This window comes from Meriones unguiculatus, chromosome 18 (genome assembly GCF_030254825.1).
Source record: "Meriones unguiculatus strain TT.TT164.6M chromosome 18, Bangor_MerUng_6.1, whole genome shotgun sequence".
Classification (NCBI taxonomy): Eukaryota; Metazoa; Chordata; class Mammalia; order Rodentia; family Muridae; genus Meriones; species Meriones unguiculatus.
Window position 1 is genome coordinate 24,630,358 of NC_083365.1, and position 27,617 is coordinate 24,657,974.

The 27,617-nt window shown below is 41.9% G+C and overlaps 1 long non-coding RNA gene and 1 other non-coding gene across 3 annotated transcripts in view; both read left to right on the forward strand.

The window, feature by feature from the left end:
* LOC132648959 (uncharacterized) overlaps nt 1-9,542 on the forward strand; it is a 36,649-nt gene extending 27,107 nt beyond the window's left edge. The window contains exons 1-3 of one of the 2 annotated variants that reach the window (XR_009587359.1): nt 4,702-5,051; nt 6,922-7,404; nt 9,171-9,542. This is a non-coding gene — a long non-coding RNA (uncharacterized LOC132648959). Of the gene's footprint in view, nt 1-4,701; nt 5,052-6,921; nt 7,405-9,170 lie in introns of those variants that run through there. The other variant, XR_009587360.1, reaches the window with a different exon arrangement.
* A 17,095-nt stretch (nt 9,543-26,637) lies between these two features.
* LOC132649108 (U6 spliceosomal RNA) lies at nt 26,638-26,744 on the forward strand. The gene has a single exon (XR_009587542.1). It is a non-coding gene; the product is annotated as a U6 spliceosomal RNA (small nuclear RNA).
* The last annotated feature ends 873 nt before the right edge of the window (nt 26,745-27,617 follow it).

Below are 27,617 nucleotides of genomic sequence, written 5' to 3' on the forward strand. Positions count from 1 at the left end.
AACAACCACAACCCTGTAGTTAGAGACTCTACTATTGTTATTCTGCTAAATGAACCTAGTATTAAACCAAGTTCCAGTGACTTATCATTATGCCCATAGATTATTAGTACATCTCTCAATCAGAGAAGATTCTTTTTTACAAAAAATGATGATAAACAGGGTCCCTGTACATTCAAGATTCAGGGAATAAGATACTGTAGAGTGTACGGCCCAAAATGGGATGTCTCTATCATACCCCTGTAAATGTAACTTTTATTTGCCTCCATAATTGTAGTCTTATAAGATTATTGTAGAGAGACTAACCTGTGTATTGTATGATGTAACACCTGTCAATTAAGAAAATGCTATGGCCAATAGAAAAGGGTAAAATAGAAGGTGGGACATCTGGCAGACAGAAAGTGTTCTGAGATAAAGCCAGGCATGAGAGATTAGTCCAGGAAGATGTGAGGTGGACAGACACATGGTACCTGAGCAGAGGTAACCAGTCATATGGCCAAATATACATTAGTATAAAAGAGTTATTTTAAATTATGAGCTAGTCAGAAAAGGGTCTAGCTATATGGCCTATATATTTGTAAATATATTTTGAGTCTCATGAGTCATTATTCCTGAAGCTTGGGGCTAGAGGAAAACTACAAACCCTACCACAGCTTACTGCCTCTGTCTGCTAATTTACAGCTAGTCCTGGAAGCTCCTAGCCTTTGTACAATCTAATCTAGGCCTAAAATGTTTTCAGCCTCTGAGACTTACTGCTGAATAAGCTCACCCTTTCTAGTTCTTTCTGTGCTCTGGCTGGCTGGTGCAACTCATCTGTTCTGGCCCAAACTCTTCTCCAAGCTGACTGGTTGAAACTGGCTTCTGCTAGCTTTTGACTGAATTGCTCTTGGCCTCAAACTAACTCTAGCAATCTGTTCTAATCTTTTGGCTCCTTCTCATTCTCTGGTTCTTTCTTTCTTCATCTCTCTTGCTTGTCCTCTCTCCAACCTGTCTCTGTAAAACTTTCCTGGTAAAACTGCCTCCCCTCTCTTTCCCTCTGCACTACTCTCAAGTAGACTCTCTTTCCTATGCTGTTCTTGAAAAAGTTGGGCATATCCTAGTCTTTCAGTTCTTTCTCTGATTCTCACTCTGTCCCTCAATTAAGTATCATTGTTTGGGATTAAATGTGTGTACTAAGGGTGTGCCTGCAGCCCAGTCAGATCACACGGAGCTAGAAGGTCTTTGGATGTGATTAGAGCAGCCATGTTGCTGGATTAAAATTCCTCTATACACACCCCCTTCTCCCAGGGCTTGGGGACCATTGCAGATGAGGGGGCAGAGAGATTATAAGAGCCAGAGGCAGTTTATGACTACAACAAAACAATGGTGTTTGTACACCACAACAAAGTTCCACATACTAACCCACAATGTTTGTGACATCATACACAAGACCTGTGTAAGGAACATGGGCATTAAATTCCATCCCTGATTGCACTGGAGAGAGAAGAGTTAGTTTTCTTTAAGGGTGTGGCTCTTTGTAGACTGCTCATGCTCTGGTGGATAGCCATCATTCCAAGAATAGATGGCAGCAGACTGGGTGGGTTTCTAAAAAGAAGAAAAAGTGATGTTGAACATCGCTTGAGGGGTTGACCACTGGCTTTAGTGATGTGGACACCATTGGTGGAGAACAGTTTTGACACAAAGAGAGGCAAACCTTGATACAGGAGGAATCAGAGAGAATGAGAAAACAGATTTTGGAGACATGGGTCTCCAAAACAGAAGTGCTGTAAGGAAAAAGGTAGCCAGGTAAGGCAGATCAAACCTGTAAGCCCTGTACTAACGAGACTAAAGGTAGGAAGATCAGATTTCTAAGCCATCCTGGGCTACACAGAGAATTTCAGGCCAGTCTAGGCTACAAAATAACACCTGGGCTCAAGATAATAACAAAAGGAAGTACGTTAGTAAGTAAATAAATAAATAAATAGAACTTGTAGCTGGAGGACAAAAATTGTGAAATATGTTTCTGTTTGTGTGCTGATAAAATGATCAAAGGGGGAAAATGACAAGAGAGGGAAAGGAGCAATGTTTTTGAATGTTTGAAAGAACCTGGGAGTTAGTGAACACGCATAGAATTTAGATGTGGAAGGAACACAGAAAGTTCATTTCTGGCAACAGGATAGAAGGCATCCTCCATGAGCCCAGATGCTGGTGGGTGGGTGGAGGTGGAAGGAGAGGTGGAAGTGGGAACTTGTGGCAGTTCTCTTCAGATTTTTTTCTCAGGGAAACAGTAATCAGGGTCAACTGCTGAGACTGAAGATGGGGAGGAAGTGTGGGAAGATTTATGAGAAAGCAGCACAGTTAGAATTGTTGTCCAGGAGGATAGAAGAGTGTGTGGCCTAGGGAAATACACCTGGACTGTTGGGCAGCACGAAGAGCATGCTCCAAGTTAGCCATCTCCATTTCATGAATTTGAAGGAGACTAGTTAGCATAGATAAGTATTTTCTTTCTCCATTCAGATGTATGCATCCAGCCCACGAGCAACATTTTTGCAAATAAGGATAGTACAATTAATTGTATGCTCACCTGTAACAACCAGCTGCTAAATTAATTAAGAAATGATGTAAAGTCTTCTTCATTTAGCATGGCTGGAGAGCGAAGGAGTCTGGTTAACTGAATAATTTAGATGACTTACGCTTTTATATTGCTAACTACTTTAAGAATAGAAGATTTTTTTTTTTTTGCTGTTAAAAAAAAAAAGCTAAACAAACAATCCTGAGTAACACATGAAAACACTTGGTTAATAGTGTCCAAATGTTCAATGTTCTGCATTAGTATGAAAAATAATGATCATGGTACATCATGGGGAAAGCTAGTTATTTGACTTTGTGGTGGCTTAGGATCTAATTTTCAAGAGGGGCTGGGGTCACAGCTCAGTCTGTAAAGTGCTTGCTGTGTAAATTCAAGGAACTGAGTTTGACATTTAGTACTCAGGTTTAAAAAAAAAAAAAGAACCACTAGTCAAGTCTGTTCATAATTTCAATGTCTCAGTGCTGGAGAGGCAGAAACAGGCAGATTCCCTGGAGCTCACTGGCCATCCTGGACTAACTGATGAACTTCTGGTTCTAGGGAGAGGAGAACAACAGAACTCCTCCCCTAAACCACAAGGTTGACTTTTGCACACCACAGATAAGGATACATAGGCACCAGTGCACACACAAACACACACATGCACACCTCCCCCAACGCGTTTTTCAAAGGATATGAAAGTGACAAAGGGAGTCACTATTGGTAATAATATCTTCAGTGAAATCCATCCATCATGTCTTAGTTGTGTCCGTGGTAGCATTAGAGTGACACATTATTTCAGTAAGTCTATCTGCTATTTAGTTACTTTCAGTTGCCTTTATCTGGCACAGTGAGACCATAAACAGTGAGAATGCACTTCTGAGTCTCGATGTCGCTTTTGCCAGCGCAGTGTCACCAAGACCATGAGCACCAGCCCTGTAATGGCTCAAGTCCAACATTCGTCTCCTGGCCACTTGTGTTTTCTCCTAGTTCAAATTCTTCTAATGCTTGTGAATCTTCCCTGCGTTATTATAGAAGCAACATATCTTCATTGACTGTAATTTGGAAAACATGAAAGAGCATAACAAAAATTCAAGTTATTATTTCACTACTCAGAGATAAACACAGTTAATGTTTTTTACGAACTTCAGTCTAATATTTTAATTCTGTCTTAGCTTTAGAAAGTTTTTGTCAAATGGTAAATTATTTACACCCCTTTCAGCTGAGTATTTTATTGTTAGATTCTCTCATCACAGAGACAAAACACAACATAAACACAAAACACAACATAAAGTAACTTGTCATATGAACGTTATGGTCTATTTGAAAATTCCTCGTTACTGGACATCTAAGATGTTGAGACCACAACTCGGAGATTCCTCTAACAAAAGTCTCTCTTTTTGTGGTAGTGTTCGCTTTCTTAAGCTACCTTCCTAGGGATGGAATCACAGAGTAAAAGAGAGTTTTTAAGTTAGTCTGGTCTGTGGCTCCCTGTACCCTTCAATTTCTGCACCACCTCACTGTGACCTGAACGCCTCTGACAAAGCTCAGCCGTGAGCAGCTTCACCTCCATCCTTCCCCCTTTGTTTTCTGACTCTTCCCATGGACAGCTCCAGCTCTCAGCCTTTCCCGACCCTTCGTACAGGTGACTGTGAACTGGCTGCAAGAGCACACATTGTAGTGTTGTCGGCCTTGTTTTGAGTGTGAAGTCTCTCTCTCTCCCTCTCCCTCTCTCTCTCTCTCTCTCTCTCTCTATCTCTCTCTCTATATATATATATATTCCCCCCGCCCCCCGCTTTTGATTTGATTTTCTGTTTTGCTGTTCTTCGGTATGCCCGGCAAGCAGCCGCTTTCCCTTGTTGAACCTGGCATGTTGTTCTCAATCCACTCCCCCTCCCTTCAGACTGGGAGGGAAAGCAAGGTGGGAACAGCTGAGGGATGAGAGGCCTCAGGCGGCCGTGAGTGCAATGAGAACAGGCTTTCAGGAGGTAGGCCTCACTGAGCAGTTTGTTTAATGGGGGGGGGGGACAAAGGCAATTAAACCTTTGGGGAGCGGGTAGAGGCTTTGGGGGGGGTGAGTGTACATCATTGGCTGGGGCTAAGGAGCTGAGAGTGGCTTATTTGCATGAAGAGGAATTCCAGGTGCTTGCTGGCCGTGACCTTTTAAGGAGAAAGGAAGTTTATCTTGGCTGAGACTATTTAACCTCCTCTTGTGTGGGCAAAGGTGGGGGGTGCAGGGCTGCATGCACCAGGACATGCAGGTCTGGGGCTGTAAGAGGAATTTTAATTCAGAATGTGGCTGCTCCAGCAAGAGATCACATCCAAAGATCTTCTAGGTCTGTGTGATCCAGCTGGAGTACAAACACGCCTTTCATCCAAGAGACAGAGGCAAGCAGATCTGAATTCAAGGCCGCCCGGCATGGAGCAAGTTTCAGGAATCTTGGTACACATTTAATCCCAAACAATGAAGGTGAAGTCAGTCTGTAAAAGGAGGCACCCATGTTTGGAGGTGAGTGGCCGAAAAACCTGACAGATCAGAGAAAGATTTGACAGAACATGATATGCCCAACTCTCACGAGAAGAGAAAGAAAAGATAAATTATATAGTGAGCAATGCAGAGAGAGAGAGGAGGCAGTTTTACAGGGACAGTAACAGAGAGACAGGTTGCAAATAACAAAAGTGATGATGGAACAAACCAGAGAATAAGAAGGAACCGCGAGATTAGAACAAATTGCTGGAGTTAGTTGAAGGCCAAGCAGAGCAATTCAGGGGCTGAGAGAGAAGCCAGATTGAATAAGTCAGCTGGGAGAGGAGACTGAGTCAGGACAGCTGAGCTGAACCAGCCAGCCCAGAGCTCAGAAAGAATAACAAAGAGTGAGCTTATTAAGCTCAGAAACTGAAAAACATTCTAGGTGTAAGTTAGATTGTAAGGACGCTGGAAGCTTCCAGGACTAGGCCTAGGTTAGCAGAAGAAGTCGGGCGATAAGCCTCGGAGACAATCACCTAGATAATAATTGAAAGAGAAGATAAGGTACTTTCACAGATTTCCAGGGTTGGACCCTACTTGACCCTGCCCCTACTCCAGACCAGCTTTTCCTGGTTTCATGGTACTGCAGCCCCACACAGGCAGAACACAAGTTTGTATGTAACTTGGTGTAAAGATACATAAACCCCTACAGACTTCATGCTCTTGGAAATGGCTGCTCTTAGCTGATCACCTGTGTACCTGTTGACTTATCTTTGTAAACAACGTCCAGCGTTGCTGTCTAGGCTTCTCCGTTCTTTCTTTCAGTAGCTTGTCCCTAAATTTCTCTTAGAACAGGAGTAATCTAAGGATATTTTCCTTCACTTTTAACCCTTCCACCTTGCCTTCTCCTCTCTGTCACGCAGAAGCACTGGACATCTTTAGGGTTAAGGTTCCACATGATAGATGGGCAGAGTGCATGGCTCTCTCTTCTCGCTTGCATGTCTACTTCAGTAGATGTCAGACCACAGACTCAGCCAAAGACAGCTGCTTTCCTTTGTGATGGTGAGACTTCTGACTCCAAGACCCAATCAGCCCGTGAGGTCAGAAACAACCAATTTAGATGCTTTTTAGGGGTTGCCCTTCCTCCTGACGGGTCATTGCAGTAGGGAGGCTTGATGAGTATGAGGAATAGTGACAATTGCCCTTCTCGTAGGGGTCATCCCGGCCTGGCTCTGAGGAGTCTGTTAACACTCTGTGACTTCCGAGGAGGGTTTGCAGAGCCTTTGTGAGTCTTGTGTCACATAGATCTTCATCTTTCAGGTCCTCCTATTTTACAACTACTTGGAGGTAATCTAGTTACTTTTCCGTCATTGATTTGGTTAATATCTATGTAGTTAAAAGGAAGACTTTATTCAGTACGATTTTAACATTTGAAATTTGTTTATACCTTGACCAATATATGACTGGCTTTACAGATGCTCCTTGTGCACTATAAAAAAGTGTGTGCGCCTAAACTGTTGGAGATAATACTATATATATATATATTAACCAGGTAAAAACGTAAATTATTTTACTATTTGTGCAACACATTAGATATGGGTAATTTTGTGTATGTTACTTTAAATGTTGCCATTAAGCATGTCTATGTAACCAATGTACATCGTATGTTTTGAAATCTAATTTTAGCTTTCTCTTATGTATACAAATTAAATACCATCGTAGCATTGTTCCTATTATAGAGTAGCATCATTTTATGTACTCATCAGAGAAGTGCATTTCTCTACTTTTGTTTCAGTTTTTGGTCATAAGACTAAATCTGGGGAAAAACATCCCTGCAATCATATATTTTCTATGCTGTCTCAGAAAGGAATGTTTAAGAAAATTCTAATTATGTGTCTCTTGTCAGTTACAGGTGATAGTCTAAAATTTCTCTCAGTGGGAATATATAAAAACAAAGAAGAAACAAAATCTGAACCATGTCCCTTCAAGCCAATGACAAGCTGTGTCTAAACAGAAGTGGCTCCCTGAAGACATTCTTACTTCAGTTTTAAAGTCTGTTCGTACTATTTTCATCCATCTATCTATCCAGTCGTTTATTAACTTAACATGTTGTGAAGGTTTATTATGTAGTAGACCTGAAGGCACAAAAATGCCTATGATGAATTGTCTCCTGGAACAAAAGTAGGAAGTCTTGAAAGGAAGAAAGAGAAACATGAGGAAAAGCTTCTACTCTGATCTCTGCAGTGACAAGTGACAGCAGCACATGCCAGCTACTCTGAAAGGAGAAAAATGTCCTTCTGCGACGTCTTCTCCTTTGAGGCTCATCTTCAGATGACTAAAACTTCCTAGATGAATGGGCATTTGAGTTGAGGCCTTTAAAGTGATTTGGCATGAGGTAGGTGTGCCAGAGAAGCTTTTTAAGTAGCGAAAAGAGGTATTTCTAAACATTCCAAACAGGAAAGAATTAGATGTCAGGAGTTCCATTCCTAAGCAGTTCTTAGCAAGGCTGGAGCATAAGTCTCTGGAATGAGTCATCAAATGCCACCTATTACGGGAGCTACCCTCTTGTCATTGCAGGAGGTATATGTATCAAGGGTTCACTAGACCAATTAATTTAAAAAGAACACAGTTTGATGATTGGGGAGCAGGGGTCAGGGAGCTGGTATCATAAAGTTTCTGCTATTCCTGGAATGGTGTCACTCAACACCCACCAAGTTGGCAACTGTGAGCCAGAATGCAGAAATATCCGCGTCTGTGCAAGATTCTCTGCTTGCGGGAAGAAAGTTGTTGGGAGATAATGCCTTCCGCCCTCCCACTTTCTGCTCTTTGAGTTATGACACCTGACTGATGGAGCCGATTTCACACCCAAAACATAGCTGTCAGGGTCTGGGACATGTGATTTTTTTAGTTTTGTGGGTTTTTCCTGTAAACAACAAGAGTACACATGGAGAGCATGGTAGTGGATGCTGGGTGTACATAAAGCTCCAGGCATACCTAGAGAAGATGAGATGGGAGAATGGGAGTCCGAGGAAGGGGATATTTGACGGAAGAGAGACAAAAGCACATAGGGATTTGAGAGCAGTTTCTAGGATGGCTGGAGCCGGGAAGCAACAGGTTTTGAACCAAGAGGGAAGTACATGGAGATGATGAGTATGCACTGGGGAGGGAATCATGGGGGAAGAATAATAGACTTATAGATACATTTGCTAAGAGCTCATTGCATTAATTGAGCTAAGTGTTGTTAGTGTTTGAACTAAGAGAACAGTGGTGGACATGCAGAAGTCATTCTGGGGGAGGGGGAGAATCACACTCACTTTTAAGACATAATGTTCCTTTTTCATGGTGATTCTTCTCTCTGGACCATCTCCTTCTTCTGGATCTTTTTTTTTTTTTTTTTTTTTTTAAGGCAAGGCTTATAGGGTGTATTATTCTAGTCAGCGCGATTCTTCACATACTAGGAGCTGCAGCACTTATGGGCAGCATTGCTTCTGTCCTCATTTAGTTTCTTATAGTCGGTGTGTTCAGTTAGGAAGACAACTTACACGGCAGGGCTTCTGTTTCCTGTCTTCTTCGTGCAGCATTTTCTGAGGTCCGCAGAGTTTGTGATACATTTCCCGAAGTCTGCGGATCAAAACGTAAAGTTTCAAAGGTTGACTGTCTCAGAAACAAATTACAGGTAACTCTTACACAGCGGTTACACGGAAGGTTTGTAAAAAGAAGGCGCTCACATGGAACACTCCTCCATTTGTTATGGAGTCAGGAGACGGCACAGTCCCCAGTTGGCTCCTGTGAGAGAAATCCGGCAGGCCAGAGACAACTGGTATGCTCAAGGAGGCTGAACTGGAGGAGTATGCATGACTCACCTCAGGGGAATCTCAGCAGAGGAATCCTGGGCAAAGTAGCTCTTTCTAAGAATTTACAGAGGAGCTCCTCAGAGTCAGGGGTGGTAAGAGAGTGTTGGGCCATTTTATGACAAGACTAGTTATGTGAGAATTTACTGTAGCCTCTTCACAGCTCTCTTCTGTCCTTTGAACACCCCTTGACCTTGGAGAAAGGACCGGGATGGGTTTAGCAAGAGGGAGAAAGGAAAGTACAAGGAATGAGGACTCATTCCCCTCTTTGCTACTCTCCTGTCTCTTCCTCCTGTTTGGTGAAACTCAGTGTGGCCTGAGGGTGCTGAATCTGAACATGCTTCCATGGACAGTGAACTGCCGCCTAACTCAGCACCTAAACTAACTGGAAGCCTAATCTAGGGGCATGCTATGTAAGAAGTGACTGTCAGCCGACTGTAGCAGCTGGGCTCCAGTCACTCACAGACAACCAACTGATCAGACTGTGTTCCAATGAGGTGAGCCATGACCTGGAACCACTCAAGCTGTCACTGCACGTCATTTCTGTATTCTGTACTCATCTCCATTTTCTTTCCATGGATGCTGTCTGACTGTGACAAACCAGAGTTCTTCGAGCCGGTTCTGGGTCATAGAGATGGCCTGATTTGAACATGCTGAATAAAAGCCACATGTTGTAACTGTCCTTACCATTACCTGTCTCCAATCTTGGAAGGGGAAGGAGCTGGCTTAATTTTAAATTATGCCTAAAGTTTTAATTTGTGCATATAATTGGGTCATCTTAATTTTGAATTTGAGTATTTGGGCAGTTTGAATGGTGGTTTGGGGCTCATACCCCATCTGTTATGTTTGTTTATGTGCTGGCTACATTTCCTCATTCCCATAGGGTTAGCTGGTGCAGCTCCGGGCAGAAAAGACAAAGACAACTTAATTGTAACATAAAAAAATTTCTGTCACATCCTAGCTGGATGGCTTTTTAGAACATGCCTAACTCCTACAAAGCCTGGTTTCACAATCTGTAAAATGTGACAGATAATGTATATGCTCTTTTCTTTCACACATTTTGGTGGGAGTTTAAACAGGGCAGCATACTTCAAAAGTTCCCCAAAATCTACTGGGCACTCAATATCCATTAAATACTTCATGATTGAAGTGCCTTTATCAGGCAGTGTTTTGAAAACTTTCAACATCTTTCTTCTGAATGGACTAAGTCACCCTCAACCCACAACCAGATAAGACTAACTATAGTAAATAAATACATAACCAGATAGATAGATAGATAGATAGATAGATAGATAGATAGATAGTGCCCATTCTGGGAGAATGTCTTCCACCATTCCCTAAGAGCCCATTCCTTTTTCTGACAAGTCCAGGAAAACCTGTTCTGCCTAAGTATTCTTAACGTTTTAGCTCTACTTATAAAAGCTGTCTTTAAGGGTGTCACATTAATGAAAGTTTTTTTTCTTTCCATCATTTTTTCATCACCTTCTTCAACATAAGCGTTGAATTGGTTACCTGGAAACTGAAGGGAGATGAGGGAGGCTGTAAATTGCTAAGAAGCTCTTTTACAGTGACAAAGAACACATAGGAAAAAAGACTGATTGAGAAACTCTCCATTTGCCTCATGGAAAAGCTAGAAAGTTAGAAGAGAGTGTGAAAAACTGACAGGGAACCATCTCATGGATGGCCTCATCAGCAATTTAGGGATGGGAAGTCCCTGGCCAAGCCTCTAACTGAAAATACTTCTAGCAATGCTTGTGTGAGGTGAACACCTGAGCTATTGTCTAGAAGACCAAAGACAGAAGCATTTGTGAAAGAAAATGGATGATGGAATGAAGAAGAGATGCCTAAATTGCTAGAGGAAGCCTTTTATCCTCCCTGTCTCCTCAGAGGGTTTCCCATTTAGATATTAAGCTTTCTGAACTCGTGGCACTGCTTTCAACCATTCCTGACACTGCGCTGATGTCTCCCGCTTTTTCTCTTGTGAGGGGTTTAATCTGAAACAAAACAAACAAAATGTACAAAGCACCTTTCTCTTTACCTCACAGAAGGGTATACTTCACAATGGTATTCAGGCAAGTAAGGGGCATGGTATTAGCACTCTGAAAAGCCAGGTTAGGACCTCAGAGCAACAAAGGCTGCTTCCTGCCTGGACTGCTTCACCTAGCTAGCTTTCTTTCTATTTAATTTTAATTTTATGTGCATTAGGGTAAAGGACTCAGATCTGTTACAAACAGTTGTGAGCTGCCATGTGGGTGCTGGGAATTGAACCTGGGTCCTTTGGAAGGGTAGTTGGCGCTCTTAACCACTGAGCCATCTCTCCGGCTAGCTTTCTTATACAGTCCTGGCTCACCCGCATAGGGATGGCACCCCCCACGGTGGGTTGTACTTTGCAATATCAATTAGCAATTAAGAACATGCCTTATAGGTACAGCCACACACCAGTCTTCGTTGGTGTCAAGTTGACCACTACGAAAGGCTTACAACAACACAACCCCAAATTGGCCTCACTGCCATAAATTTAAGAATGCCCTTCCTCCTGGAGGCTCTCCTAGGAATCTATCTTCTTGCCTTTTGTAGATTTTAGAAAGAAGGCCTGGAACCACCTAGCCTCGTTTCCTCTTCAAAACCAGCCACAACTGGTTTAGACTTCCTGCACTTCCACCATCATGACACTGACTCCCTTTCCTCTGTTCCGTTTAAAGAAGGAGAGTATTTTCGTTGTTTTGTTTTGTCAGACTCTTCTTTTCCCTAGTCACAGAAAAGACCCTCAAAGGGTTGGCATGCCATTCCTAAGAGGATTTGAACTCTGACCAGAGTTTCTGAGGTAATTATCCATCACAAAGCTCTACTGATCAAGTACCAAATATTTACCAGCCCGTGACTATGTTGTGGAGTATCACAATCCTTTGAGAAGATAAATACAGAACAAAACAATGTATTTATTTGGAGTATTGCAGATGTATGTGCGTTCCACTTAATTAGAGGCTTATGCTGATTTTGTAATTTATAGATTTAGAAAATGCTGTGAATATTCGGCATCATTGTTAATTACATAAGCATTGCTAAAGAAACTTTTTTTTTTTTAAATCAACTTTGGAAAGACGTTCTCCTCTTCTGATTTTGAGAATCAAGCGGGTCATTATGAGGGAGCATATTTGCACACACTTGCTCATTTAAAATAATTTATCAGCTGGGCAGTGGTTGGGAGGCAGAGGCAGAGGCAGATCTGTGAGTTTGAGGCTAGCTAGCCTGGTGGACAGAGTTCCAGGAAAGACAGGGCTGGCTACACAGTGAAACCCTGTTTCAAACAAACCAAACCAAACCAAAGTATGTATCTTTTCTCTTAAAGATGACTTTTCTTTTCACACTGATAAGGTTCCCTTCACATCTGTCAGTATTTTGACCAAGGTGTGCGTTTGTAAGGGTGTCGGTAGGCGATGCCTGAGGAATGGTACAATTTAGTGGGGAAGCAAACTGTGACACTGTGGTCTTATAACACATTTCATACTGCACTTACCCAGTGCATGGCTCTTCTCAGAAAGATATTTTTGTTACTGTCCTTGGGAATAAGAATAGATTGGAATCTGCAGTTACGTAACCACAGTCCTTTGCAGAATAGTGGCTCTCACACGTGAACGGACTCTCTGGCATTCGCTGTGTGAGCTGGCTGAGGCCAGTCTCACCCCAGGATTTTCGCTAGGGCGATCCATGGCCAGTCTGCTTGAGGATAATTCAGAGCCCTTTATAAGAAGCAGGTGTGCAGATCTAGTTAGGATCTTCTGAATCCAGGTTCACTGTCACTGTGATCCCCTTCAGCTTCTCTTTGCTGGAGCAGCCATTTCTGAGCTTGATGTTGGAATCTCTGGAGGCATGATGATATCCCAGTCAGTCAGGTCCTTTTCCAAGGATCTCATCCGCTAGTTGATGATATGCCCTGGGCATCAGTGCTTTTCCCTGAGTTGATCCCAGGACATCTCAAGGTTGAGCTCCAACCCTTTAGGCTGAATGAGGAGAGACCAATTACTCAATAATGTCAATTTCCCCCATTTGAACTGTGAGATAACTTAAAAGCATTGGCTCAGGGATATTTTAGTGTGCAAATACTTTTAGAAGTACTTCCCTTCTTATCTTTAGCAGGAAGAGACTCATCTAAAAGTTCCTCCCCCGCCCCAGTCTGGAAGGATTTTGCCCCCTTGGACCACTCAATCTCAACTCTTCCTAAAATCCTCTAAGTGACACTGGATGTAAATGTTCATGATAACAGCCTATTCAAACCATGCTCTAGGCTTCAGGGCCTCTGGACAATAGCCTTGCCTTAAAGTATACACTAAGCACTTAAGTCAATATATTCTACATTCACATTGCTAGCAAATACAGTCTCCGCCCTTTGCTTCATGTTCCTTTGATCCTGTGTGTGCGTGTGCATGCACACTTTTTGACTCTTTTGCCTCTCCACCCCCCCAAAAAAAAAACCATCAAGAAAATAAATCTGTGGATTCCCCTCCACTGTCTTTGGCATTTCCTGTACTTTCCTACTTCCTTGCTTTTGTGTGACTGTTTCTGTCTTTCACATGCCTTTTCCCTTATCCTCTCTCCCCCTGACAAAGCTCTGCTCATCCTTAAATTTCTCACACCTATCATTTCACCGTACAAGTTTCCCAGATGGCTTTTTACTAAACAGGGGTCATAGATTGCTTACACACCATCTTGAACCTTTTAACTGGACTCTTATCCAGTTAGTTGCCTTAGAGTTAGTTGTTTTCACAGTTGTTGTCTCTGTCTTTGCTAGATCAAATCAACAAGTGCTTCATGAGTGGCCAGTTGTGTGCAGGGATTCTGGACAAGGGAGGTGAAAGTGAATTGACCGTTCTGCCCTCTTTGTCCTCCAAGAGCTCACACCAAGGTAGGAAGTTAGATGGTTATCGGTGACTCTGGATAAACGGCAGTAAATACAGGCTTGCAATGATAAGAGATGTTCTAGGTGCCTGGGCTATTGCAGCAGCGCGTACAGAGCTGGAACTTAAAACACGAGAGGAATTTAAATTTCACTAGGTGTAGAGTCACTAGAGGTGAATTAGAGCCTAGGGAGCAGTGTGTACAGACCTTCTCGGATGCTAGAACCACATAAGTGTAGAGCAACAGCTAACCTTCACTAAAATAGTGTCAGAAAAATCCCAGTATGTCCCTGTAGTTGGAGATGGAAGTCTTGTCTAGGAATTGGTCTCCTGTAGAATGGCCATTTGTTGTGATGTTGTGAGCTGTTTAGAATGCTGTCACGCTTTGGGCTAACCCCCCAAAGGCTAGACGTGCTCCTGAGGTTACTCCAAGGTATAAATTCCAGGTTCAGAGAGACTTGGATTTGGATTTAGGTGTTGTTACTTATGAGTTCTGTGGTTAAGACCCTTGCTTCTTTGTGCTCACCTGGTTCTACAAATGATTATTATGTAAGGTGGTGGCTCATTAACAGTACATGTAAAGCTGTTTGTATAGAGCTTACCAGTTACAAAGACCCCAGCAAACAAACAAACAAAACAGTAAAACCAGATTCTCTCTGGGTCAGAAAATGAAGGAACTTTGGTGCCGACTGTAGCTGTTTTATTTAGTTATTTATTTTTATTTTTTTGTGTGGGTGGAGTAATGTCCCAACATCTTCAGGGTTCATCACTGCAGTGGAAGAGCTGATTGGCAACCCCACTTCCCTCTTCTCCTTTCAAAGCTCACAGCCTGGCTCCAGCTTTCCTGTCCTGACTGTAAACAGAACTGGCCATTCCCCTCCCTCCATGTTGACTTCCCCAGCCTGGCTGACCCAGAAGCGCTCATGATTTCTTGCAAGATAAGGAGAAAGAAGGTGATTATAGTTTGGAGGTTAGCCCAAAGGCCTAGGCCGAGAAGAGAGGGAGACTGTGAAGTGCAGGAGGAAAACTTCTGATTTGCGTGCCCTCCCCAGCCCTGAGCAATCTGTTCTTATTTAAAACAAGAAAAGCAAAACATGTTCCTTCAAACCCAGTTTAGGAGAACAGTGATGACTAAGGCAATATATTTATTTCAGCTGTCACAGGAGTCATGAACTTCTGGATTAAAAAATATTGCTTTTTTTTTTTTTGAAAATTCTATAGTTTTTGGGCTAGGGAGTCCTGAAAAAATTCTGGGGGCTTTTGTTTTAATTTTTGTCATGGATTTCATCACTTTTGTAGTCAGAGTCCTTCTATGTGACCCAGGCTAGCCCTGAACTCATGATCACCCTGTCTCAACCTCCTGATGCTGACATTATAGTGTTACTATGCCTGACAACAGTCCTTAATTCCAAAGTGGCTTTTTGTTCAAAAAGTTAAACTATTATGTGGACCTAAAGATGGTGAGCAGAGTTTAATGAGCTAATAAAAGGACAGATGGAAGCTTTACTCATTCACTGCAGACATGAGCAAGTATTTTGTAGCAGAAAATATAGATGTAATTCTGAGTTAAGGGAGTTCACAGGGATGCATCAGTTACTTCACATTTCTTTATTTAATTTTAATTTTTATATTAATTACAGTTTATTAATTGTAGCCCCTTCCTCATCCCTGTCCCAATCCCACCCTCCCTCCCTCGTCTCCTTCCATGCCCTTCCCCCAGTCCACTGATAGGGGAGGTCCTCCTCCCTTTCCATCTGACCCGAGCCTATCATGTCTCATCAGAACTGGCTGCATTGTCTTCCTCTGTGGCCTGGTAAGGCTGCTCCCCCGTTGGGGGGAGGTGATCAAAGAGCTGTCCAATCAGTTCATGTCAGAGACAGTCCCTATTCCCCTTACTAGGACACCCACTTGGACACTGAGCTGCCATGGGCTACATCTGAGCAGGGGTTCTAGGTTATTTCCATGCACAGTCCTTGGATGGAGTATCAGTCTCAGAAAAGACCCCTGTGCCCAGATGTTTTGGTTCTGTTGGTCTCCTTGTGGAGCTCCTCTCCCCTCCAGGTATTTCTATCTCTCCCTTCTTTCATAAGATTCCCTGCACTCTGCCCAAAGTTTGGTTATGAGTCTCAGCATCTGCTTTGATGCACTGTTGGGTAGAGTCTTTCAGAGGACCTCTGTGGTAAGCTCTTGTCCTGTTCCCTGTTTTCTCCCTCTTCTGATGTCCATCCCATTTGTGCCTTTCTCAGTAAGGATGGATCATCTTACCCGGAGTCCTCCTATATTATATGTCTAATATCCACTTATAAGTGGGTATATACCGTGTGTGTCTTTCTGTTTCTGGGATACCTCCCTCAGGACGATCTTTTCTAGATCCCACCATTTGCCTGCAAATGTCATGATTTCCTTGTTTTTAATTGCTAAGTAGTATTCCATTGTGTAAATGTACCACAACTCTGTATCCATTCCTTAGTTGAGAGACATCTGGGTTCCATAGCTAGAACACTCCAGGTTCTAGCTATCACGTTTCTTAATAGCCAGTTGGGATGCAAATAAGTAACAAATTGTTTCAGCACTGTGCTAAACAGGGTTTGTAGAAATCCAAGGTGGTATGGGAGGGAAAGACCTAAAAGATGAGTAAAATTTATCCAGAGGAAGAGAGTTGTGGGTGAGAGAGTATCATAGGCAAAGGAAACAGTATGACGTGTCTAAGGATTACATAAGAGAATGTGTATGTGAGGAACTAAATTCATTTAAATGTCCCTGGATCAAAATGGTTGGAGAGGAGGCTGGCAGTATTCCATTATCATCTTCTCAGCTGTTTGATGCTTCCAGGGTCTGCATTGTGGTCTGACTAAGGGTAAAGTAAGGATCTTTGTGGATTTGAGACCCAGGCCATTGCTACTGGACAGGATTTTGCCACAGAGATGTGTAACATGTTTTCCATTTTGCCATTGTTTGATGCTGCTGTTGGAACTTCAAGAGTTTCTAGCCATGTCCCATGAAGCTGGATTTAGATGTGCTTTTAGCCCATTAACTAAACACCAAAACAGTATCCCAAGACTCAGCTGTCAGGATCTTAGCTGGTACTGTGTGCATATGGGCATTCATGTACCTGTGTGTACCCACAGAGGCTAGAAGCAAATGTCTTCCTCTATTGTTCTCCATTTTATTTTCTTGAGACATGGTCTGTCGCCAACCCTGTAGCTTACTCTTTGCTAGACTGGCTGATTAGCAATGCTCTGGGATCTACTTGTCTCCATCCACCCCCAGTCCACCCATGGCTGGGGTTATAAATGCCAACTGCTGGACCCAGCTTATGTTCGGGTGCCAAGTATCTGAACTCAAGTCCTGTGTCACAGCACTTTACCCAGGGAGCCATTTTTCCAGCCCCTGGTTGATATCCTTAGTATATGGGATTCCTATCAAGCAATAAATGAAAAATGAGGAGACTATGATGGGCCTAGTATAAGAACTCCCTGGAGCATTAGACATTAGTTGATATTTAGTGATTGTTTTTTTACTTATTTTTCTAAGATGAGCAACGAGGAAGCAAGAAAATGCCAGAACGATGAGCTAACTCAGATGCTGATCCGAGCTACCGAACATGAAGTCATTTTAATACTATGTAGAAAACACAGTCATGTATTTTGCGTTGTTAAACATATAGTTCTAAATTAAGCCTAGAGTGCTGGCTGTTGAGGGGTGGAGCCAGCAAGAGTGACATAGGAGGCTGGGAGGAAGAGGTAGAGAAGATACAACAACAACAAAGTATTATACCAATACAACGAAAGAGATTGCTGTGAGGCCCATTGCTAACTTTAAAAATGAATAAGCGTAAATACACATCCACTTAAAACCAAACCAAAAACAAACAAACAAACAAACAAACAAACAAACAAAAAAGCAGGCAAAGACAATCAAAGACACTAAGGATTATACAGTATTTCTGAGGTTCTATGTGTAGAACCTTCATGTTACAGACTGAGAGCCCTCTGAGAGCCCTCCAGAAGTGTTAAAGCCTGCCATCTGCTCTAGCACCCAGCTCCTCTACCCTGGGGGCTATTCTGTACACGGTTCCCTGCTGCGTCTACTCTTAGCAATATTATCCCACTTTTGTTCCCTTGAAGCCACACCAAGAGATTTTTTCTAAGTATTTACTGAGTCCCTTCAGAGCTTCTGACCCCTTTCTTGATATCTTTCTTGTTTCTTTTCTCTGCACTGAACATGGTTCCTAGATATTTTGTTTTCCTGTGTAGGATTCTCCTGTGCTGTAATATCCATAAGGATGCATCTTATGTATCATAATCGTTGTTCTATTCCTAGCACTCACAATAGAGCAGCAGGAACAGGCCTTTTTTTGGGGAGTGGGGTGGGGTGAGGACTGAGACTCTGGGTATCCCACACGGGTGCATGTTGTACTGCAGAGCCCTGTGCACTCCTTCTGGGACTCTTCTGGTTGGTGCCTGGCTGGCGTGGAGGCTATTCGGAAGGCTCATTCCTGAAGCTGGCTGCATCTCCCACCTCTCACCCACACTGTTATTCTTGGCCCTTTCCTTCCAGGCCACACGGAAATAAGCACTTCTGCAAATGCTGGACATATTCTCTCGGTACCTCTGCAAACACTGAAAAACAATCCTTAAAAAACTAAGAAGTAAACAGTCATAGTTAACACTAACACTTTTTGAAAAAAAAATTTTTCTTTAATAACTAGATTATCTTAGCCAGGCCTTAAACTTGCAGTGGTCCTCCTGCCTCTGCCTCTCAAGTGCTGGAATTATAGGGATGTGGCATCATGAACAGCTGACTTCTTGAGTTTCTGATAAACTGTGAGGCTGAGGTTTTTAAGCTCTTAGATTGCGTGCTGCGTTTGACACACAGTAAGTTCTAAAGGGTTGCTGGAATGTTGACTGCAGGAGTAAATGCTTAAAATGCCGGCAGTTCTCTTTCTTGACTGTTGGTGCATGGCTTTGCCAGGCACCTTCCTACTCAGAGATCCCTCGGACCCAGAAAATTCACCTTTGGGGAGGATCATGCCTTGTTGGGGGACTGGCCTTTGCCTCTCTAGCCTTTACTCACCAATTATCAATAATTTCTCCCAAACAAATCTTGACAATCCTGTCTCCAGACATTGCCACATGTCACAAGGGAGACAAACATCTCTCCTCTTTGGGAACCACAGAGCTACTGACATTGAAACGACATATTGAGGCCCCGATCCCTGACAGAAGAGTCCATTTTCTTTTCTTTACTTCCCTGAGCTTTGCTGAATTGCTATTTTAGCCTATAGTCCTTGGGTTTCTGGCTTGAGAGTGGTTGGAGAGTGTGTTCCTGCTGCCTGATGATTCTAGTTGAGATTTCCCACCTTTACACAGATTTGGGAATGTGGTCCATGCCTGGGGTGTGACTTGGGGGTTTCTAGATTTCTTTGGATGGTGTAACTCCTCCCTTAGAGGAGGCCTTTTTCCTTTGGTTTCTCTACCCACTGGGACCATGAGTTCTGCTCTTTTAGCCTGTTCCTGTCAGTTCTGGAAGTTACAGGCCTTGACAGATTTTCTGTGGCCACACACATCAGACTTGCTCACCTCGTTCAGCTGTTTTTCCAGCTTACTTAGTGTTCTTGTCTCTGTTCATCGTCCGCTCTCGCCTTCAGAGGCAACTCTTTTGTCTGCTTCTCCTAACCACAGAGAGCAGCTAAAGAGAGGCTTGTAATTAAACCCAAATGGCCCACAAACCTTCTATTTCCTCCATGGTCATTGCATATCAATTCTGCTATTTGTTCTTCCTCTATTACCTGCCTAATTCCATTCCCTAATGCTCATTCAAGTACACGCCTTTCTCAGCAAGCCCCCAACCTTTCTTTCACACTGCCAAAATACCGACAATCTCACTTTTTTCTTTTCTTTTTTTCTTAGCAGGATAAAAGCTCTGTTTCCACTTTCCATGTGGCTCCTATGTTTGATGCCTCTTCCCAGCCTCAGCTGAGAACTGCCCTTTCTCCCCTCCCCTTTCTTCTGACTTGTTCTTTTGAGGGCCCTGTAACTAGGCTGAGGAGTTGTGCTTGTTTGCTTCTGCATACATGTGAACAGAGTCAACTTATACGCTTCTTTCTCCTATCTAGCACTAAGACGGTGTTGTCTTAGTTAGGGTTACGATTGGGGAGGAAAGGGTTTATTCAGCTTACACGTCCACATAGCAGTCTGTCACTGAAGGAAACCAGGACAGGAACTCAGACAAGGCTGAAACATGGAGGCAGAAGCTGATGCAGAGGCCATGGAGGGAGGCTGCTTACTGGCTTGCTCGTCATGGTTTTGCTCAGCCTGCCTTTTTGTAAACCCCAGGACCACCAGCTCAGGGACAGCCCCACCCACAATGGGCCACAGTGAAGGGATGGTCCCTCCTCCATCAATCACTAATTAAGAAAATGCCCTAAAGGCTTGCCTGATCTTATAAAGGCATTTTCTTAATCGCAGTGCCCTCCTCTTAGATGACTTTAGCTCGTGTCAAGTTGATATAAAACTGTGCAGCATAGGGGTATTTTTCCTTTATACAAGTTCTTTCCACAGTGTGAAGGGAGAAAGAAAATACAGTATACAGTATATATCGACTTGGCTGCTAATCCCTCTCTTCCCGTGACGTCTCTACTAAATGATGGACATATAACACAAACCAGAATGCCCTCTACTTGAGAGATTAAGGTAACATTATGACTCTTATTTGGCTCCAACCACATTCTTGGCATGTTCGTCTACTCTTGTTAATTACCTTCCTATGCACTTTATCATCTTTTTTTCCTTACTCTAGTCATCCACCTCCCTCCCTCCCTCTCTCCTTCCCTCCCTTCCTTCCTTCTATCTTTCCTTCCCTTTTGAGACAGAATCTCACTTACGTAGCCCAGTCTGGCCTGGAAATCATAGAATTCCACCTGCCTCTGCTTCCTAAGTGCTGGGATTAATGGCACGCCCCACCAGCCAGGCTCCCGTGGCTTGTAGGATTAGAAACTCTTAAGGCTTCTAAATGCTCAGAAAGAGCTCTTCCAGTGAAAGCCGTTTCCACCAATAGCTCTTAGACACAGCTCTTAAGAAATTTGTTAAAACAAAACAAAAAGACTTTTTTTTTGTAACCACCCACAGATAACCTGCGTGGGTTTGAGTACGCTGTGAGCAAGTGCTCATCTCCTCAGCTGAACTGGCCTTTTAGTTCACAGTAGTTTTTCCTTAATTGAATTCTTCTCAGGCTTCTTCGTGACTCAGAGGTGGAGGGCCAGTGTGCCTTATGGCCTGACACGTCAGTTAACCCCCATTCTTCCAGCTGTGTTCAAAAGGCCTCCACAAGCCCTTAATAATCTCTGCTCCCCGTTGTCGGATCTGAAAACTGTCTGAGGGTGGACGCTGGTGAACTGGCCAGAATATTTCTAATGTTTCTGGAAGACATTGTGGAATGTGAGAATACTGGGTTGAAATAAAGGAAAATTTGGGTTTAGTCCTGAATCTGACACTAGCTTGAAATAAAATAATTTTCGTTCCTTTGGGGATGCAAGTTTATATTTTTGTAAGTATTTTTAAATTAAAATATAATTACATCACTTTCCCCCTTTCCTTTCCACTCTGCAACCCTTCCCATTTACCCCTCTTGTTCCATCTCAAATTCATGGCCTCTTTTTCTTTAACTGTTTTCACATATATATATTCCTAAATATATAAATTCAACCTGCTTATAATGTGTGTGTATGTCTGTGTGCGTGTGTCTGTGTGAGACTTTAAGACTAACCACTTGGTACTGGATAATCAATTTAAGGATTCTTTTCTGCTATTATTCTCTTAATATTCCTTACTTTCCTATGTCTCTTGAGGCCCTGGGAGTTTTTCCCTTCCGGGTTAACTCGCTTACCGGTGTCATTCTTGTTTAGGTTTTGTTTAGGCAGTTATATTGGTGAGGCTTGAAGAGTCTAGTTTCTCTCACTTTTATAGGAAGCAAAATTTCACAAGTAAACTTCCTTTTCCTCTGTCTCTTACAGTCTTTCTGCCCCATCTTTTGTTATGGTCTGAGCCTAGCCTTACTGTGTCAGTTGAGGCTGGGCACCAGACAGTCACCTGCTCTCTGCAGTGTGATTTTCTGAAGCGTTCAGCAAGCTTATCTTTTCAAAAACAAAGACTTTTTTTCCCCCATCAAACATTTTGTGGTTTCCACGTTTGCAAGTCTTACCGCAAAAAGCATATTTTAGGAACATCTCTTTAGCCCTGTAATTTCACAGTGAAAAACTCTGTTGTGGATCATGATGAAGTCATTTTTTTTTTTTTTTTTAGGTAGTCAACAGGCCTTGTATGTTTGGAGACACATTTCTTAGAAATCAAATCTCCTATTATCTGGGCCCCAGGTTTTCAGCAGAACTTGTCCAAAGTAGCACCTTGAAAATAAATGGAGGTTGTTAGATTTGGGGAACCCAGTTTATATAGATGATGAGGTTAAAGGCAGTATTTGAAGGAAAATTGGCTGAGAATTTTCCTGAGTTGAAGAGAAATATGAATTCTTAGGTATAAAAATACATTTCAAATTTCAGGTGGCTTAAATAAAATAAATTCACCCCAGAAGGAACTTTGGAATGTTAAGGATAAAGAGAAAAATCTCAAAGGCTACTTAACCTCTGAGGAAAATTACTACCAAGACGATGAAATTGCCAGTAGACTTCCCTTCTGTAATCATGGATTTCAGAAGGCAACAAAACAAACATCGATGAAACCCTGAGGGAGAAATAGCGGACACCCTGGAACCGTATTCCTAGGTAGGTGGTTATTCAAGGCGGGCACAGTGGATCAAACATGTAGTCAGGCCCATGCTCTGCCCACAAGCCCTTCCGAAAAGGACAACTGTCTAATAAAGACGAGCGTCTTGGAGGGGACAGGACAAGCGTAGGGACAGTGAGCACAGAGTTAAAGGGTCCTGTTAATTATAGCAGAATGCACAGGCTATTTAAAGCTGCGTTAGGATCTTGTGTTAAAGAAGGAGGAAATGCCTGTCTTATGACATCAACCCCAGGCTTACATATGTACATGTGTGCCATATGTGCACCTGTAAACATGCATGCATTCATTCACAGGAGAGAAGACAAAACAAAACAAAACAAAACACCTTATTCTCTAACCAGAATAGGAAAAGGGGCGAATCACCAAATAGCAACCATAAAAGGCACAGGAAGTAGGTCCACATGTAGAAAGAATAACGATTAATGAAACGACATATGTATATACATTTTTATATGAATTTATATCATAGTTATTTGTTTGTTTTACTGAAGGGAGGATATGCCTGTGCGCCATGGTGCTCATTGGACAATCTGTCGGGAGTGGGTTTTCTTCTTCCACCACGTGAGGATTCTGGGGGATCATATTAGGGTGGTCATTCTTGTCCACAAGCACCTACACACACTGAGATACCCTGCCAGCGCTGAACATACCATTTTTATCCTGTATTACAAACCTTTGAATCAGCTTATCCACGGACACCAGGGTTTTGAGAACTGGTTTACTCTGCTTTATTCTCATACTCGGCTGTTAGGTCAAAGTTGAAAACGTCCTTTCTTTAGTATTATTTACAGCATGGTCTCGGACAGATTTTCAAGTTTTCCAGATACAAACTAGGAAGTGTCTCATGTGAAAACAATTTCCATTTAACTCTAAAAAGAAGGAGGAGCAGAAGGAGAAAAAGCGGAAATGAAAACAAAACCTTTTTCTCCCTCTTGACCACCTGGAGTCCATTTGATTCTGCTCCTCAGAAGGCTTTAATGTGGTTCTTTGTAGATAGGCTACAAAGAACCTCCCTCCATAGGCAGAACACCAAGCAGCACACAGCAGCTGTAGAGATTGTTGTCTGTGTTTGCTGTGATTATAGACGTATTTAAGGTTTTGCATTTTGCCATTGGGGGAGAAAAATAGAAATATTTGGGGCAATCACTGTTACGGATATACACTGAAGTTAAGTTGAAGCTGTTTTTAATTTCCGTGCAGCAAAGTTTGACTTCAAAAATAGCCTGGGCTTTTGAAAGCTGGGTATTTGTAAGTATTTTAAATTTCGTTGCTCAAGCTCCTATCTTTCCAAACTTAGGGAATCAATAGATTGCACTGTTTATGACAAGTTTAAAGGCACAGTTTAATTATTTGCTTTATTCATTTAATTAGTATTTTTTTTCTTTAAGAACATAACACAACAAAACAAACAAACAAACAAAAAAACCGCTTTCTCTTCTTCTCTTCCCTTTTGTCCCTTTCCTTAATTTTTGAGCTTCAGGTCCTTGACTTTGGGTTTACCTTTTTTTTTCCCCTCTCACATTAAATTGTAGGTCACTGAGTTACTGGAATTAGTATTCTAAACTTCCCTGGTCCAAACCTTTGTTATGCATAAGACGATGCTGAGTGTCGCAGAGGAAGCACAGCTTTCCAAGTGTCTTAGGACACACTAGAGGCAGAGAGCTTTGGCTGCAAGCCTGGCTGCCTTCCTTTAGACCTCTTTGTAACATGCCCAAAGTGTGTGACCATTTCACACTTCGGCAAGGGAGTTATCTCCTCACTTGCATGTAGCAAGTTCATTTTAATCTGTTGCATCCTAATATTGAGCACTAGCAACAAAAATATTGTCATTAGGAACTCAGGGAAGGGATTTACCAATGGTTCTGTTGTTAGATGCTGTGACTCCTGTGCATAATGGCTGATTCATAGTTCATCTGGGAAATTCTCAGATTCAGGCTTCTCTGGTCAGTGTTGCATAAAATAGTAATTTTTTTTGTTTACAGAATATTTCATACACTGAAAAACACGATAAAGATCTAGGAGATTTCTACGTATCTATCACCTCATTTAGGAATGTTTCACTCAGACACGTGTATTTTAGTTTTATCCATGTTAATGATTTCAGTATTATTAGGTGCTGTCTTTCACATCAGTGTTTTCCTCTTTCATCATTTTTTTTAACTTTTTTTTATTTTTTATTAATTACACTTTATTCATTTTGTATCCTCCCATAAGCCCCTCCCTCCTCCCCTCCCGATCCCACCCTCCCTCCCCTTTCTGAATGCATACCCCTCCCCAAGTCCACTGATAGGGGAGGTTCTCCTCTCCTTTCTGATCTTAGTCTATCAGTTCTCATCAAAAGTGGCTGCATTGTCCTCTTCTGTGGCCTGATAAGGCTGCTCCCCGCTCAGGCTCTCCCATCATTTTTATGGCTATGTATTCACTATGCATATAGTAAAAAGTTTCCTGGGGACATTTTTCTGTATGTATATGGTGTGCTCTGACCGTGTTTCCCATGATTCCCACTTTCTTTGCCATCAGCACACAAATTCCTGCTTTCCATGACTGCCTTCAGCCTTCAGATTAGCAAGCATTGATTGTGAATTATTCTTAGGATCATTAACTTGCATCTTCTAATTTCATTTCTATTTCTTTCTTCACTGTTGTAGATGCTTCTTTTATGTTTCACTGGATTTCATCTTCTTTTGTAAATTTTCTCATTATAGTCTTGCTTAGTTTTCTATTGAGTTTTGAGTGTTTTGTTTGTTTGTTTGTTTTTTAAGCAAGCTTCACTTTTGGAGGTTCCTTCATGATGGAGTGGCTGGATTTCCCTTTATCTTTTGACAGACTTCATTTTGTAATTTGTGTCACTGATGTGCTTGGTCACTGCCTTGACATGAAATGTGTGTCCTTGGTCTTCGGCAGTGTTGTGTATGAGTGACATATATGTCATATATGTTACAGATGTTTCAGGTGCTTCCTGACAGTCTTTGTCATTTTCTTAGAGTCTATGGAGCTTTAAAGTGTTATTGATTGATTTGTCAGTGTTTTATATTTATTCTAGATATATCACATATGTTATAATTAAGTTTTTGCAGGGTATGATTTCCCTTTTATATGATTGTCTTTAAAAAGTAGGAATTTAAGCCTTTAAGAGAAAACAAATGTATCAGGGTTTTCTCTTAAAGGCTTTCTGTTTTGTTTTTTTTTTTATCTTATTTACAAAAGTCTTTACTTTGCTCTCAAATATTTTTATAGAGTTAAAACAATGATCCCCTTATGTCCTACATGTTATTAAATAGTTTATGTACAAATCTTGAACATATTTGGCTAGATGAATAGGTAGGAACTGTGGCCCTACAGTGAAAATGACCTTTAGATAAATACATAATTGGTTATGATTGATTATTGTTAGGCTTTACATATTTTACATCACAAAATCTCTATTTAGAGCCCTACTTCTATTAATTCCAGTGTTTTTGCGCCTTTCCTGTTCTTGCAGTTCCATCTGACCTCCTGATTTTATTTTACGATAATGTAACCCAGTAAAATATTGAATAAAGCCCCAAACGGCAGAAGTCTGTCATTGGGAGGAAGTCACATTTACCTGTATTGTGTTGCCACTGAGCATCAGCTTTGAAGTCTTTTAAATAAATGGCTGTCAGTTCCAAAAAAATTCCATCCTATTCCCAGTTGGTTTTAAGTAAAAAACTTTCTGCAGTAGACTTATTTGAAGGCCTAATGAAGTATCTTCACTATTTACTTATTTTATTTTTATTTAATTTTGTTTCGGTACTGAGGATTGAAGCCAGGCTCTCACACACGCTAGGCAACCACTCCACTGCTGGCTACATCTTAGCTCAGCAATGCTTTCTTTCTTTTTTTTTTAACCTAATTAATATGTATGAGAATATTTACAGTCTAAGAACATTCTTACTGACTTATAGTTGAAAATCAGAAGGAAAAAAAAAAGGTGTGATTCACACAAGAAACTAATTGCTCAAAAGTATATATACATATATCATTATGTATGTATATATGTATGTATGTATGTATGTATGTAGAGCTCTGCTGGGCTGGTGCAAGTAAGATTTGGGGTCAGGTGCTTGCTTCAGCAGCACATATACTAAAATTGGAACTATACAGAGAAGATTAGCATGGCCCCTGCGCAAGGATGACACCCAAATTTGTGAAGCGTTCCATATTTTTTTTCCTCCATTGCTGGTGGGAATGTAAACTTGTACAAGCACTTTGGAAATCAATCTGGCACTTTCTCTGACAATTAGGAATAGTGCTTCCTCAAGATCCAGCTATACCACTCCTAGGCTTAAGTACACAACAAGGACATTCATTCAACCATGTTTGTAGCAGGTTTATTCGTAATTGCCAAAACTTGGAAACAACCCAGATGTCCCTCAACTGAAGAATGGATACAGAAATTGTGGTACATTTACACAATGGAATACTACTCAGCAATTAAAAACAAGGAAATCATGAAATTTGCAGGCGAATGGTGGGACCTAGAAAAGATTATCCTGAGTGAGGTATCCCTGAAGCAGAAAGACACACATGGTATATACTCCCTTTAAGTGGATACTAGACATATAATATAGGATAAACCCACAGAAATCTGATCACCTAAAGAAGGCAAGCTAGAAGGGGGACCCTGGGTAAGATGATCAATCCACACTGAGAAAGGCAAATGGGATGGACATCAAAAGAGGGAGAAAACAGGGAACAGGACAAGAGCCTATCACAGAGGGCCTCTGAAAGACTCTACCCAGCATTGCATCAAAGCAGATGCTGATACTCATAACTAAACTTTGGACAGAGTGCAAGGAAATCTTATGAAAGAAGGGAGAGATAGAAATACCTGGAGGGGAGAGGAGCTCCACAAGGAGACCAACAGAACCAAAACATCTGGGCACAGGGGTCTTTTCTGAGACTGATAATCTAACCAAGGACCATTCATGGATAAAACCTATATATATAATCTGACCCCTGCTCAGATGTAGGCCATGGCAGCTCAGTCTCCAAGTGGGTGCTCTAGTAAGGGGAACAGGGACTGTCTCTGACATGAAC